Source organism: Stegodyphus dumicola, chromosome 7 (assembly GCF_044657685.1).
Source record: "Stegodyphus dumicola isolate Sdum_Otavi_A_Nest chromosome 7, ASM4465768v1".
NCBI lineage: Eukaryota > Metazoa > Arthropoda > Arachnida > Araneae > Eresidae > Stegodyphus > Stegodyphus dumicola.
Window position 1 is genome coordinate 138811661 of NC_140774.1, and position 15411 is coordinate 138827071.

The 15411-nt window shown below is 33.5% G+C and overlaps 1 protein-coding gene across 4 annotated transcripts in view; it reads right to left on the reverse strand.

The window, feature by feature from the left end:
• The window catches only part of LOC118188103 (PH and SEC7 domain-containing protein 3-like), a 306258-nt gene that overhangs the window by 156166 nt on the left and 134681 nt on the right, over nt 1–15411 (reverse strand). The window contains exon 1 of one of the 4 annotated variants that reach the window (XM_085820859.1): nt 5387–5719. The exons of the other annotated variants lie outside the window; for them this stretch is intronic. The gene's annotated coding sequence lies outside the window, so the exon portion shown is untranslated. Of the gene's footprint in view, nt 1–5386; nt 5720–15411 lie in introns of those variants that run through there. 4 annotated transcript variants of the gene reach the window in all.

Sequence of the window (15411 nt, forward strand, 5' to 3'; positions counted from 1 at the left end):
AGCAAGTCGTACATGTGATTTTGTAACCACTGGATGTGCAACATAAATGTAAAGCAGTTGAGCTCAGCAACTGCTCCATGCAGGCAAACTTCCCGAAGCAAATAAATTGTTCCTTCCACACTTTGCTATAATAAAACACTTAATTCGTATCTCATTTTTCACTTTAAAAAATCACGCAAATACTTTTCGTTAATTTTGTTACGTATGTTTGACTAATATTTAGAATAATAACAACATATATAAAATAACATTCCTCATACAACTCTATTCGTACAAAAATAATAATTAATGCATTTTGAATCACGTTATTTATTAAAAAATGATAATTATGTGAAGAACTCAAAAGAGAAAACAAATAAATTTCCATTTCCAGATATTTATTTAGAATTTATAACATTATTGCATTATTTCAAGTAGTACTTTTAAGTTTTGCCATCTTTCACAAATACTCTATAACTAAAACATGCACTTCTCCCACATACTTGAATTCATATATTGTCCTCTTTATTTTATTTCTAACAAATCGAAATTTTATATAAATAATTCTTCTTTAGAGAAAATCCGGACAAAAATAGTATGGTATTTCCTTTTCTTTTACTTTAAGAGAATGTTATACTTGAAGTTTTTGTCGAATTTCCTAAAATGCTGTTGCCAGATTCATAAAATATTTATACGACTTCATCACTTTTTGATGTAAACTCTCGTTTTCAACTAAAAGCATTATCAATTTGCACTCAGACTGAAAATACTTGACGCTCTTATTGTTCATGTGAAAAGTGCAATACTCTGTGACTTTTCTCTTTTCACATGAGAAGCATTCGTAAAGCTCTTAATAACTCTCGAAAATATGATTTCGCTATCTTTTCGTATCTCAAAAAATCTTTTATAAATTCCTCAAATAATCGTTTGAAATGCCATTTTATAATTTTTTTAGGCTTAGAGTTACGTTATTTGTTTCGGATAAAGCATACTGGAATGCATTATCATAAAAGACAAATTGAAATCAGGACAAAAATATTCATTAAAATGAAATCTCAGAACGCCACAAAATTCGTCACCTACAAACGTAGATCAAACGTACCAAAATAATAATAATAATAATGGCCAAATCAGTATAAGGTAAAACATTTTCTATTAAGAGTGCTCCCAGTATTAGAATATGCAGCGCTTGTGAAGAATAATGCAATCACATGTTTCAATAAATCAGTGCGTATCTAATTTTAGACATATGGTTGAACCCCACTATAAAGAACTCCACAAGAGAAAAAGTTTGGTTTGCTACATTCAATGGTTCGACATATCCGATTTGGTGACCAAAAAAGAAAAAAGTGCATCATCCCACAAAGTAGTGAGAAAATTGATCGATGAGTCATCACACAGTGAAAGTGATTAGCACTGTCATATATCCTAAAAAATAAATTACACTTAATATTACGGCAATTATTAAATTTCTTTTCCGTTGTTTTTCAGTTTCATCATACGTTAATAATTTTGCAAGAAAAATTACTTTAAATAGTTTATACCTGTTCCAAAAACACATTTTCTTCTAAAATACGCATTTACAACTATGAATAAACATCAGCCTTTAACAGAGCGCTGTCTGAAAGTTCAGCTAGAGAATACGAATAAATCAGATATTCGATTCAAGCTCTTCGTCTCAATGATTTAATCGCTCAGTGAGAGACGCTGCTTTTCGGAAAATGGAATGCCACACCAGCCTCGCATAGACTTTTTCTCAGAACACAGAAAAAGATGAAGGTGAAGATGAAAGAACACTAACCTAAAAGTGTATTTCGGTTTTCTAATAGCCTAAACAAGGATGATTTTAAGAATATTTATTTACTTAACAAGGATGATTTAATTTAGTTATTTTGAGTTCAGATGTCCATAAAGTTAGTTACATCAAATTTTTGTACATTTAGATGTTTCCTAGCCGTATAAAATACATACAGGTAACTGGACGAGATCAAAAAGTTTGTTCTTTATATCTGAAGTTTCGTTATACCCCTGGTTCGCTACAGCGGGGTTTGACTTTATTTGATTAGATAAAATATTTGATTTTTATCTCGTTTTTTTATCTGTAAAGGTATTCAAGCGCTTAAATAAACAATCTGCGACACTATTGCTCTGAAAAAAGAAAGAAAACAGAGAAAGAGTACTGTTATAACTTCTGCTCCTCCAGATCTGTCGAGTAGGAGACGTAGAACAAATGATTTGTATTTCAGCTTCCCTATTCCGTAAATTCAAAGCTATGTAAATGGCAGTTAAAGACGTATCCAGAATATAAATTAGCGCTGATTTTAAGTCGCGGCTGAATAGGAAGTTCAGTTTCGTTATTCAGCAACACACAAGGAAGACTCTACGCCGAGTAAAAGTATCACTTCTACAAGCTACTCTCACCAGTGCGTCGAAAAAGACATTTCCCAGAATTTTTGTTTTCGGGATATCTGATCGGTCGTCTTAAACGAAAGCCAGTTCTTTGCAGAAACTGTACGAGAGACAGAGCTTCAAACAAAACATTTTCAGATCAGTTTTCAGAAAGTAACTAGGCAGGACACAGATTTCAAAGAAACATCTTTCGGCTATGAATTCTCCAATGACAGGAGACGGACAAGGTATTTTTTCGGAAAATTTTCTTCTAGCTCAAGCGTCGTTAGATGTGATAACCCAATTAGATAACTCTATTATCACATCAGCGAAGTTGTCGTAGAACGTATTATTTGTATGGAGAACTCGATTTTCGTTTAATGGCATTGCCAGAAAATAGATGAGAAGTGTTCTTGTAGTTGAAAGAGTTTACAGAGATTGGTTCGAAGAAGTCGAGTTTGGGACACAGACAACACCGAAAGGGATCCTCATTTCTTCAGCATGTCTTTGCCTGAGCTTCCTGCGTCATCAAGAGTTTTGGTGCAACAATGTCAAAAGGTAACACATTCGCCACTGTCATCAGCCACTGTACGTAAACATGTAATACGTTCCTTAATGCGGAATCATCAGTCGCTCTTTGGTTATTTTTAACACCTCAGTAATTTGCTACTGCAATGGTGCATTGAACATCGTTGAGTGGTATCATACTGCAATCTCTAATGAACCACGGTTTTATTTAGGTGCACACGAGGGCCACACATAAGTCTGCAGCTGGATAGGTCAACTCCAAAAAGATTTTATTCATACCGCACCAATACAAAGAATTCTCGTATGTCAAATTTATTTAACAGCACACCATCCCATAAGAAATCTTTATGGGGAAGTAAGAAATCTTCATGAGAATTCTTTTAGCTACCCCCATAAAAAAATTTACCTTTTTCCCTTCCCGTTGAGAAAAATCACTTCATCTAAAGAAGCCAAATACAGAAAGGGGGTTAGAGTTATTCAATTATGGCAAAGCACACCAGGGCTACCTGCCTAAAGGGAGGGATGCCTTCGTGGAGGACTTTCTAAGGAAAACTGGCTCGTATATACGTTACACGTGGGGAAAACTACGAAAACGCCCATGCTGCCAGCCCGTTCGCGGGATTTGAACCTCCCAAATACGGAAGGGGATTTATTCTTATTTCTAATATTCATTCAAAAAAAGTGTGAAGATTAACGACTTTCTAACTGCTGGAAATCAATTAGTCGCCACAAAAATAACAAAATAAAATGCGCTTCAGTGAGAGCAAACGAAAGCAATTAAACAGAGATACAATATTAGGGCGTGCAACTCCACGGGAAAACAATAAGCGCCGACCGGTAATGTATTTTTGGTTCAGTATTGCAATTACAAAGCAGAAAGTAAACATATACTCGTATCCAAAAAGAACACATTTCGTCAAAGCGATGTAATGGAGCTGAAAATGTCTGTGTGCTTCTATTTATAAAAACTCGCTGTTCTTGCCTGAAAAATTTGAAATATCCGTCGTGCATAAAAACTGTAAACAAAACAAAACAAAAGAGAAAGAGATAAGGGGAGGGGGAAATAACTATTCAATATCGCATAAATTTATTTAGATTTTATATTCACGTGAACTTCTCTTCGAAAATGTTTTACTTCTGAATGCGATAAAGTGTGTCATATTAAATAACAGAGAAATATTACCAAAACAAATATCCCTTAAAATTACTTAGCTTAGAAAATTCATTAAATTTAATTGGAAGCTGGTAATAAAATTATGTCAGTAAATTGAATAAATAACGCCACACATGGAATTTTTAGATACTATTTTTTTCTCGTTTTTAAAAAAAGTACTCACATTTGGAGAGCAAAAGTTCTGTTGCACCTGTCTTCGCTTCACATTTTGACGGGTTAGTTGAGTAGAATATTAAAAATATATTCTCTTTTGCGTGATAAAATGTTTGTAAATTTGTCCAAAAAATATTTTTTAAACTTTAAAAATAATCAACGTATGATGATCAGATTGGAAAAATGAAACAAATCTTTTCCTAGTTTGTTAAAACGCGATAAAAGATTGCTAAATCTTTTCAAACATCAAAAATAATTTGTGAAACGCATGCTATTCTGCGAAACACCATTTCTTACCAAAACTAAAAACAAATTCTTTAAGTTACAAAATTAAAAATATTTACAAAACAAATGAAATATAACATTTTACATTTAACTTGTCTGAATTAGCAAAATATTAAATTACAAGAAGTAAAAGGCCAAAAACAGCAAACTCTTTCCAATTTTAATCTTTAAATTCCGTAAATTTAGGGCTGTGCTTTCAAATGCAATAAATTTTCCAAGGCATGAAAATATTTTATACACGAAGTTTAGCAATTAGAAATGAATATCAGTTTACAGTAATAAATTTTATAAATAATAACATTTAATAAAAATAAATGAAATTTGTCTCAAAAATAAATAATAAAATTTATCTCAACAGTTCTCAACACATACTTTACTTCAAAAATCTTTCAATTTTTTTTAACTTTTCCACTGAATTTTTTAAATTACCCTTATTATATAATATCTATTTTATTTAAATATCTTTCCAGTAAAAAAGGATACTTACATTGTATTTTAAAAATTTAAACACAGCTCACATAAAAGTTCTCAGATATTTCTTATATAAGCTAAACTGCAGATCAAATTCCCAATATTTTTACTCGATTCACATATTAATGCAGTAAAATAATTTCAAATCACACTGGAAATTTTGCTAAAAATAACGCTCCCTTTGAATTAACAATATAAAGAATAAACTTGGAAAAATGAACATGGCAAACTCACCAAAAACAGGTTTTTTTTTTTTTTATGACGTTTTCTGAGTCGTTATTCAAACGCTACTGAATACACACATTCGCACACTTGGAATTGAACATTACGTAAGAGTTCTCCATTACTTTCCACAGCTCATGATAAAAATTATATACAATAAATTAAATACATTAATTATTTGCATACCTGGAAGCAAATGAACGAAAAGTAACCAGCTCCGAATGACACCGCTTCACAACAGACACACTACAAAATATATAACAATCTTTGGTTCACGTATTCACAGGACTTAGTACTCAGTTTCACTAAATTCTACAGGGGCCAATGCCCGCACGAAGAAGGCGAGAAAGCCAGCTATCCAGGAGCAAAGGTAATAACAATTCTTTTACTCAACGACATCCTTGAAAATTTTAATCGGTTGAAGGAATCAGGAGTGAAGTCACGCAGGGTAAAGTTTACAAAACAAAGTGGTACGGCTGGTTGTTAAAGGTCAAACGCGCGTTTTCCCAACGATGGGACAGCACTAGGTCGGGGAAGGAGCAGACCGACAGATCTCAACTCCGCCGAGGTTCAGGGTTGCCACAAATCGAACATGGGGACCTCGCCAAGGAAAGCGGCGACGTCACGATCGGGAGCTGACGTCAGGAAAAAGGTCATTCTTGGTGGGAAAAAAAAAAAAAAAAAAAAAGAGAAAAACAAAAATGCAAACTAGTTTGCGCAATTGTGGGAAATTTAGAATTCGATAACGCGATAGAAAACCGGGTAGTTTTTTCGATTATTTATTCATTTTAACATTCCAACTGATAAAGAAAAAGTAGCGTGTATAAAAAAAACTACGACAATAAAGTAGTATAAGAAAGTTGATTTTTTTAAAATCAAAAAAACAAGATTGTTTTGGTTTTTCTTTCAACTTTTATCTGCTAAGTATTTAATCAAGAACTACATTTTTTTTACCTGTTATATTATGGTAATACATTAGTACAAAGACTGTTCTCAAAGTTCTAGAAATTTAGGCATAATGTTTCTATTTCGTCAATTTTCATCATTATTACAATGCAGTTTTTCATCATAATCCCCATTTAAATAAATACACTCACCTAAACTTACTTTTTTAACTAACTCTAAACTTAATTTTTTGAAGCCGTTCTCAAAAAACTTTTTCGGTGTCTCCTCAATCCACCTCTTTATGGCATTGTTAAACTTTCAAATCGAAAGACTCGTCAAAAGTGTTCCCCCCCCCCTCCCCAAAATATAGGAACAGATATGGAAACAAAAAACCTGCAGACGATGTACAGTTTCTAAAGTTTTCAAACACTCTTTGCATAAAAAGAAAATGATTAACCTTGACATTTTCCATGATTGCAAAAATAGTGACACAAAAATGTGCCTGCATCAGTTAAACAACTGAACGACAGGACTAAACAGTATTGCACAGGATAACTGCAAAAACACGTTACGACTTGTGTCTGATGGATATCGTTGCCTTAAGTTCTAAAACTTGAATTAGAGCTTAGTTCTTAGAAGTTTAGAAACACCCTATTTAACCAAGAACGTTTGTTTAATTCTCATATTATGTTGATATTAGTACATAGTTACTGATTGTTAATTATTTATGGCAAAGCAGTTGAACACTATCTGCCTAAAGGGAGAGATCGTTTCATGAATTTTCTGTTGTTAGAGAATAAAAATTTTACTTAACAACTATTGCTTTTAAAGATTTCGATAAAAGAGTTGAAGTGAAAAAGAAGACAAAGTCAACTGATGTTCCGTAAAAAGACAGAACAAAGATCCATGGAGCTTTGTTCCTTGACTGATGACATACCTTGACTGATGATGAGCATAACCAAATTAAACAACACTGAAACTTCCAAAAAAAAAAATTTTTTTTTCATTTAATTAATTCGGAATAGACTATATGGATTGCGACAGAGCACACAAGTGCTCTCTGCCCTTTTGAATTTAATAGATGCCTTCCTGGACTATCCTTTACACCAAATTGGCTCGTGATTAAAAATGCTCGTGATTAAAAACCGCTGAACGCTTGTAATTTTACTTGGGTTCGATCCCAGGCGAACGGGCTGGCTACATGCTAGTTTTAGTAGTTTTTACCTTGAAGTAACGTGAATACGAGTCACTTTCATTTAGTAAGCCCTCCTCGATAGCATCCTTTCCTTTAGGTAGATAGCCCTGGTATGCTTTACCATATTCTAATAATTTTATCTCTTCACCTTGATACTAACCCGGGTACCAGTATTCAGCAGTCTTACCAACCGATACGTAAAAAAATTTGAAAACAAGTAATTAAAAAAACAATTTATATAAATAACTACTATATAATAAGGAAAAGGGAAATTCTTGGAAAAATTTAGAACCAAAGAGATTTTTAAGAAATAAAATTTTTATGTTACATAAATACATGTTTGGTTATAATGAATGGAAATACGACAAAATCCCGTCCACGCGTAAAGAAGCCTCCAATCTTATTGTATAAATGCGTAATTAAAAATCAGTTGTTTAAACACATAATTAATGTTAAGTACAATTCATATTAAAAAATAAGCCCCGATGTAGTTAAACACATATATATGTAGTGGTACCTCGGGTATACATCATTTAACCCGTTGCACTTTCACCAAATGAACTTTTCCAGTCAGAAACGAAGAGAAAACAATTAATCCGATCTTATAAAAAGACTCGATTATAATACTATTTAATACTAAAACACATTTGCAGTGAGCGAAATATATACAGTATATAAATGAAACACTGTACATCAGCGGTTCTGAACCTTTTTTGACTAACGCGTACCACCTAAACAAAAATTGAAAACATTTAGTACTACCACTACAAAGTAATACTACCATCACCACTTTTGAACAAAGCTCAGATCACATAAATTTACGAGTGTTAGAGAAAAAACTCAAACCATGATGTTGAGGTTTTAATTTTTGAATTTAATAGTTAGAAATACTTTACTTCTGTACATAAATACTTTTCTGCTATCCAGATCAAAAGCAATTTTTCAAAGTCTCTGATCTTTGTTTGGTAACCAATTTCACCACTTTCACAATGTTAGCTGAATTAATAGCGTCTTTGTTTTTCACAATAGTAGACAAGATCATGCTAGGTATACGGCATGCAATAGCCAAGTCCAGGATACGCAAGCCATCTTTATATATATATTTCAACGATCTCTTTTTCACCTCCAAGGTGAGCCTAACCATTTTCTTCGTTGCTTGACTTTCTTCATTAACTTTCGTAAACCTTATTGTTAATGAATTAACAAAACCTTTAAGCGAAAAAAACAGAAGATAATTGAAAATTCAGCCTTATACCGCGGGCAACGTACTGGACAGTAGTAACTGGCTCAGAGGCAGTCGTAGCATTGTCTCGGAAGAGGTAAACAAGTATAATGCATACAGGCGTGACTCATGGAACTAGAGTCATATTCCAAAACACCGTATATCAAACAAAACGTTTCGCGTCCAAACAGGAGGTATACGAAGTTGGATGTATTTCACAATAGTTGTATATCGAGGCACCACTGTATATACTTAAAAAATAGTATCAGTTTTACATTTATAATATTGTAGAGACATTAGGTATTTTTGGAAGCAGGAAAGATGAAAAATGAGCAAATGCATTCGCGGAGAATCGAACCAGGGACCTCTGGAATACCGGCGCAGCGTGTAGAACCACTACACCACGAAGGCACGCGAAGAAGGTGGGAGAAATACCTTATATACTCCCCCTTTTAAAGGGTGACTGGGGTTTTAGGGAACCCAATCGCCAAATCCGGGATGAGGAGAATCATCATCCAACGCCCTTTTTAGTTCGGGCGCCACTGTAGTGACATTAGGTATTTTTTGGAAGCAGGAAAGATGAAAAATGAGCAAACGCCTTCGCCGGGAATCGAACCACGAACCTCTAGAATACCGGCCCAGGGTGCAGAACCACTACACCACGAAGGCACGCTAGGAAGGCGAGAGAAATACCTTATAATATAAAAGGTAAAATTTTAAGATAGATATATTTTAAAATAATAATCTCATTTTCCTGTTATTTACGAACTGATTTACAACATTTACTCATGTTTGAATGTTTGTTTTCCATAATCCCTCAAATTTGAACACCTAATTTTCGTCGGCAAGGATAGAGTTATTGTATCGTACAAGTTAGAAAATGCTTTGTATCTTATACCACATATTTCCACACATTTTACATTTCAACCAATACAGCTGCAGTTTAGTTTATTCCTACACCCGTTATATTCATAGGTTCATAAGACTCTTAATCAATGTATTAATTTTGTCTAAGTTGTTCCGTTTAATTACTCATAAGTTAATTTTTTTTTTTTTTTTCCCCAAAAATATTGCATTTATTCCCTGCAAAGTAAAGGTTCCTTTTTAATTCAAAGATTTTAGTTTTCCCACATTTGACAGCTTACAAAAACTAAACAGTAACGAAAAATACGCAAAGCCCGACCCCCAATTCAATGGACCCCACGTGCGCACAAATTCACACTATGAAGGCTTCTGGCAATGTCCTTTAAATGGAAACACGCTGACTTCCTATTTTGAAGATGCGGGGATTCAGGAATTGTTCGTAAATGACAAGTGACCGTAAAAGGACGTTGGATTGTATTAATGCATTTTCATTCAGATAAGAATTGTTAACATTTGGATATTTATGTCCTGAACATCAATCACTTTTAAAAGGATGTTGCATATGAATATTCACATTTTGGATAGAAATTTTATACATTACTTTCAGAAAGGAAAAAGGAAAACTTAAACATCTTCATATTTCTATACCACCACAAAAAGATCAAATTTCTTACCTGAAAAGGAAAAAAAGAACTTTTAATAAAATATACGTTTATACAATATAAATGAACAAAATACATGCAAAGATTTCGTTTATTTGAAAGTAAAATCCATAGCAATTTTATAAACAGTATTTTCCTATTATTTTACAACCCGCAAACATATTCACACAGCACAACCTCGATATAGATCATATTGACAAAAAACAAAACAAAAAACTGACACAGGATTAAATAACAGTCATAAAAATATGATTAAAATTTTGGAAACGTGCAATTTTTGTTAATTTTTATTTATGATATAAAAATTTTAGTACAGTTTGTAAATATGGCAAATGGCGGAATGAAGTGCAATACAGGTTTCACGTAACCAACCGGAAGATTGCCTCAAGTAAGGTTTATCACACAATTTAAAAGTTACTGTTTCGGAATTGTCAGACCAATTTTTCTACACTAAGAGAAAAAACATATTAGAACATCTGACATGTGGTGGTAACTTAACGTCCGCTCCGCTATATGACCGCTTTGAAAAATGTAAAATTCGGAATCCGTCCTTTTTGAACATGTTACCATATTCCACATATAGTGGCACATATTAACATATTTCACACTGGTACATATTAGCACATTCCATACATAATAGCATCTTTACGTCAGCTTCGCTATACGTCCGCTTTGAAATATGTAAAATTTGGAATACGTCCTTTTCCGACACGAAAATTTTCTCTGGTACATGACGATTCGAATTCGACGATTCACGAGAGCCCGCACTACACTTGTTTACCTCTTTTGAAACAATATTACATATAGCAGTTAAAAAAAATTAATTTATGTAATTACCTTATAGGTCTCCAACCTCTAATAGCTAACACACATAGCTATAAGAGATTATAGCTATGTGTGTAGAACGAACTGGTAAGCGAATAATCGCTCAGGAAACAGAAACGTAAAACTCAAGACGGGTTAATTACCCTTTATTTCTCAAAATAAGAATTTACAGACGGCTATTGTCTTAGAACGTACAGAAAAGCCTTCGCATGAGCTTTACTAGGAAATCAAACTTAACTCAAGCTTAACTAAAAAGATATAGCCGAAGCTATCAAAATTCTAAAGGAGTTGGCCCCTAAATGCTAACTAAACGATGAAGCTAGCAAGGGCCTGAAATACGTCCAAGCGTAGTAATAGCTTAGACAGAGTCTAGCCAAAAGGCAAACGCGCTCTAGTCAGAATCTCTGGCTCTCTAACGAAGTCAGTGGAACTTCGACTTAAATACTGCTTTTCCTTCACTTGCATTAACCGCGATTCTAAAAACACACTCTGGCGGGAAACTTGTAAGCTGAGATTAGAAGGGACAGGAAAGTGGCTTTAACTAAAAATAACTGTTAAAAACTTAGGATAATCCTTACACTTTATATCCTGTTGATAAATTGCTTGGAATCTGAATGGCAAAAGAAATTGACGCAGAATATCATGGGCATTGATTGCCTCATTTATGTACAGTACACATTTCATGAACTGCATTTGTATTTTAGTATTAAACAGTGTTATAATAATAACAACAACAGGATTTTTATAAGACCAGCTTAATTATTTTCTCTTTAATTGTTACTAAAAACGTTTGTTTGGTATTTGTCCCAGGATCTGGAACGGATTAATGACATATATCAAGGTTCACTGTACATAAGCACAACTAAATGTTTTTCATAAAAAAACATGATTAAACTTTCGAAGTCAAGTGTATTGTTTTCGATCAATATATAAAGTCATATCCTGGAAAATAAAATACGTACTGACAAATAAAAAGAACAACTCCCCCCCTCCTCTCACTTGAAGATGAGAGACACGTTTTTCACCGCCCTCGAAATCGATAGAGTTTTCCTCAAAATCTATGCCAAAATAAGGTTATTGTTTCACCTAATTTTGGGATAGCGTTTTTCTCTTTCTGTGTACACGCGAAAGATGCAGAAGCAGCCTACGGTTAGTGTTGCTAGTGCTCGAATCATGAGACTAATTAATCGTCCACGTAGCTTCGTGCATAATGAATTCTCAATTCCGCAAAGTGTAATTTTCCTTTACATTTAATCAGTATAATATCTATTAATAAAATGCACCATCTAAAAGCAATGTGTTGCCAGTGTATACGTCTCACATGTGTTTTGTATGTCTCCTAACCCTGCTTTTTTCTGAAACTTACCAGAAAAGTTACAAATGTAATTTTTCATTCTTTATTTTGATAGTCTTCTCACGTTTAGATCAACTTCAGTCAACGATGCCTACCTCTGAAATGACTCATCATGCTCTTATCTATCCAATGGTATACCTTATGACCATGAAAATAAGTACCAATATGTCCTGCGGTTGTGTTTCTTTCACCTGTGAAATTCGGTTATGAAATTTTGCAATCGTCCAATAAAGCTTTATTACCACGAGTCCTGTAGGTTATAAAACTGAACAGAAACTAGAAAGCCACAGTTTTCCAATTTAAATGGAACTGGAAAGTACTCCAATACCAGTCAGAAAAAAAAATCTAATGTAGCAAATTATTTTATATTGACACTATCATTTTTTACTACAAAAAAATATATAGTCTCGGACCTAATGATGAAGTTTCTTAAGGTTCTCAGAAAAATCATGTTGCGAAAATGATTAAAAGCCACGAATTAATGAGTAATTTTTATAATTCTGTACAAAACTATTTATTTCCAGGGATTTTAAGATCATTTAACATTGTTGTAACATTTAAGCAGCGAATAGACTCGACTGCATTGAAAACAAAGAGAAGTTTAAATTTTAATCAATCTGCGATTGTATATAAAAGAAAGAAAAGGCCCGGTGGCGCAGTGGCTAGCTCATCACGTCACCACAGGTCCAGGGTTTGATTCCCGGGCTGGGCAAGGTCGACTCAGCCTTTCATCCCTTGATTGGATTGGATTGGATTATTCAGTTATGGCAAAGCACACGAGGGCTATCTGCCTAAAGGGAGGGATGCCTTTCGTGGAGGACTTTCTAAGGGAAACTGGATCGTATACACGTTACACATGGGGAAAACCACGAAAACGCCCATGCAGCCAGCCCGTTCGCGGGATTCGAACCTCAGACCGAACTACCAGTGTTCAGCGTCTTTACCGCTTGGCCGCTGGTGGGCAATCCTTTCATCCCTTGATTTCCATCACTTGGGTCGATAAAATGAGTACCAAGTTCGTTTGGGGACTAAACACTGGGGGTCCTGCGACAAGCTGACCACTTACGCACCTCGGGGCCCACGGTCAAGAAAGCAGATTTCGGGCACTGCAGGCCTTGGCCTATTAGGGCTGTTATGCCACTGAATTTAGTTTATATGAACAAAAAACAAAAAGATACTTTACAATCTATTAATTATAATGTAAATTTAACATCACCTTTAAATTTAGTGTAAGTATTTATATCCTGTTAATTTAATTGTATGAAGAAGAACTGAGATACTACTACATCAAAGTTTCTAAGTAAAATACTTTTCTTGTTTCCAATAGTAAATTTTCTGAGCAATTTGTTTTGATGTTTGATCTCGTGCATTAGAAATTTATTTTGCTTAAAATTTCTACATTAACATCAATATTAGAATGTTATAAGAAATATTATTATGGATTAGAACGTTAAAATTATATTTGATAGTTCGAGACTGTTAATAATAAAAAGTATAAACTTACTTTAAGAATCCTTAATTTTTTTTCCATTCCTCACATCTTTTTATTTTTTAAATATCGAATTTTGCAAGCTATTCTAAAATTTTTTGTTTTGTTTATGTGATATAGCCGAACTGGATTCAAAATTCATTACTTACTACCGCTTTGATATATATAACACACTACCAATGATTTCTTTTTCCTGTGCTTCTTAAATATAACGGCAAACCTTAAAGTCACTCCACACAAAAGCTATGTATGTATAATGTGAATACACAAGCCAAGATCGCTAATAAAATCATTCACGAAAACATTTATCCCTTTAGGCAGATAGCACATGTGGCCTTTACCATAATCCATTCAAACAGAAGAAACAAAAAATTAAGAAATACAGCTAACAAATATATGTGTATACAGTAAGTATCTTTGCACATTCAAGCATTCGATACTAATGCCGCTGAAAATAAAATCTCTATAAGCACACAGTTAGCATCTCACTTTAAGTTGCGAAAATGCATGAAAGACAGGTATTTTTATCTGAAATTTTAAATTATGGAAAACCAATCATTAACCTCCCATCATTGATTACTGCCAATCTCTTTTTCTTTTCTTTTCTCCCCTTCCTTGGTAAAATTTCTCCGAAATTTTTTTCTCAGTTATTGAAAAAATGTTAATGTTAAAACGCTGAACGATACAACATTGAGCCAACCAAATGTAACACGCAATTAACAAATGCGAACGTGTGAAGGCGGATCCTAGGACGAATTTTGCAGTTCTGACGCTATTTTCAAGCTGCACACTCATCACATAAGTCCAAAATCCAGCTGTGAAAGAATCAGAATAACACATATATTTTTAAATGACTGATTATTCCATATCCTCATTGAGAGAAAGTTTCCGGAAATTTTTCACTTTCCCTATTTAATTCACATATTTCCAGAAAAAAGACACAAAATATATTGTCCCTTGAAGATGATTGCGATATGCTTATCAGCCCGTCAAGTCCTGCAAAACCCCCTAATTCCAGATAAAGTGTACAACTACCATCAGGTTAAATTTGGTTAAATTTCAAATGTACATGCATTAAAGAAATACCCACATTACATTACTATCGTAAGAAGAAATTATAAAAACTCTCGAAACAAATACATAAAGCACATAAAAATAGCTGATAATTAATAATAGATAATAAAAAAATAATAACTCTACTGCATTAACTGGAAAAAAAATTGGGGGGGGGGGGAGAGAAATTTTAGCAGGACCAAAAAAAAGTGATTAAGGGACTAGCAGTAACCAATGATGGAAGATTAAGGATTGATTTTTCATAATTTAAAATTTCAGATAAAATTATCTAGCTTCCATATATTTTATTGACATAAAAAATAGTTGATAATTTAATTTGATTTAATACAAGTTCAAGAATCTTAAATTATAATTCCTCTTCACATATACGCAAATGGGCCCCTACTTATGTAATTTTAAATGCCAACTTAATTTCCAGCAGTGTAAAAAAGAGTATTATTTAAATTATATAAATGCTTTATGGAACATAATATTCCGATTTTAAATACATTCATTTTTTTTACCATTACTACTGCACACATGAAGCTATATGTGTACATAGTTAAAAGGAGGGATAACCATAACAAAATTTCATTCTAAGCGCAGTTGGTCAAAACGCAAATACACATGCAACTGCTGAAAGGGAGGGAGGAAACACTTTT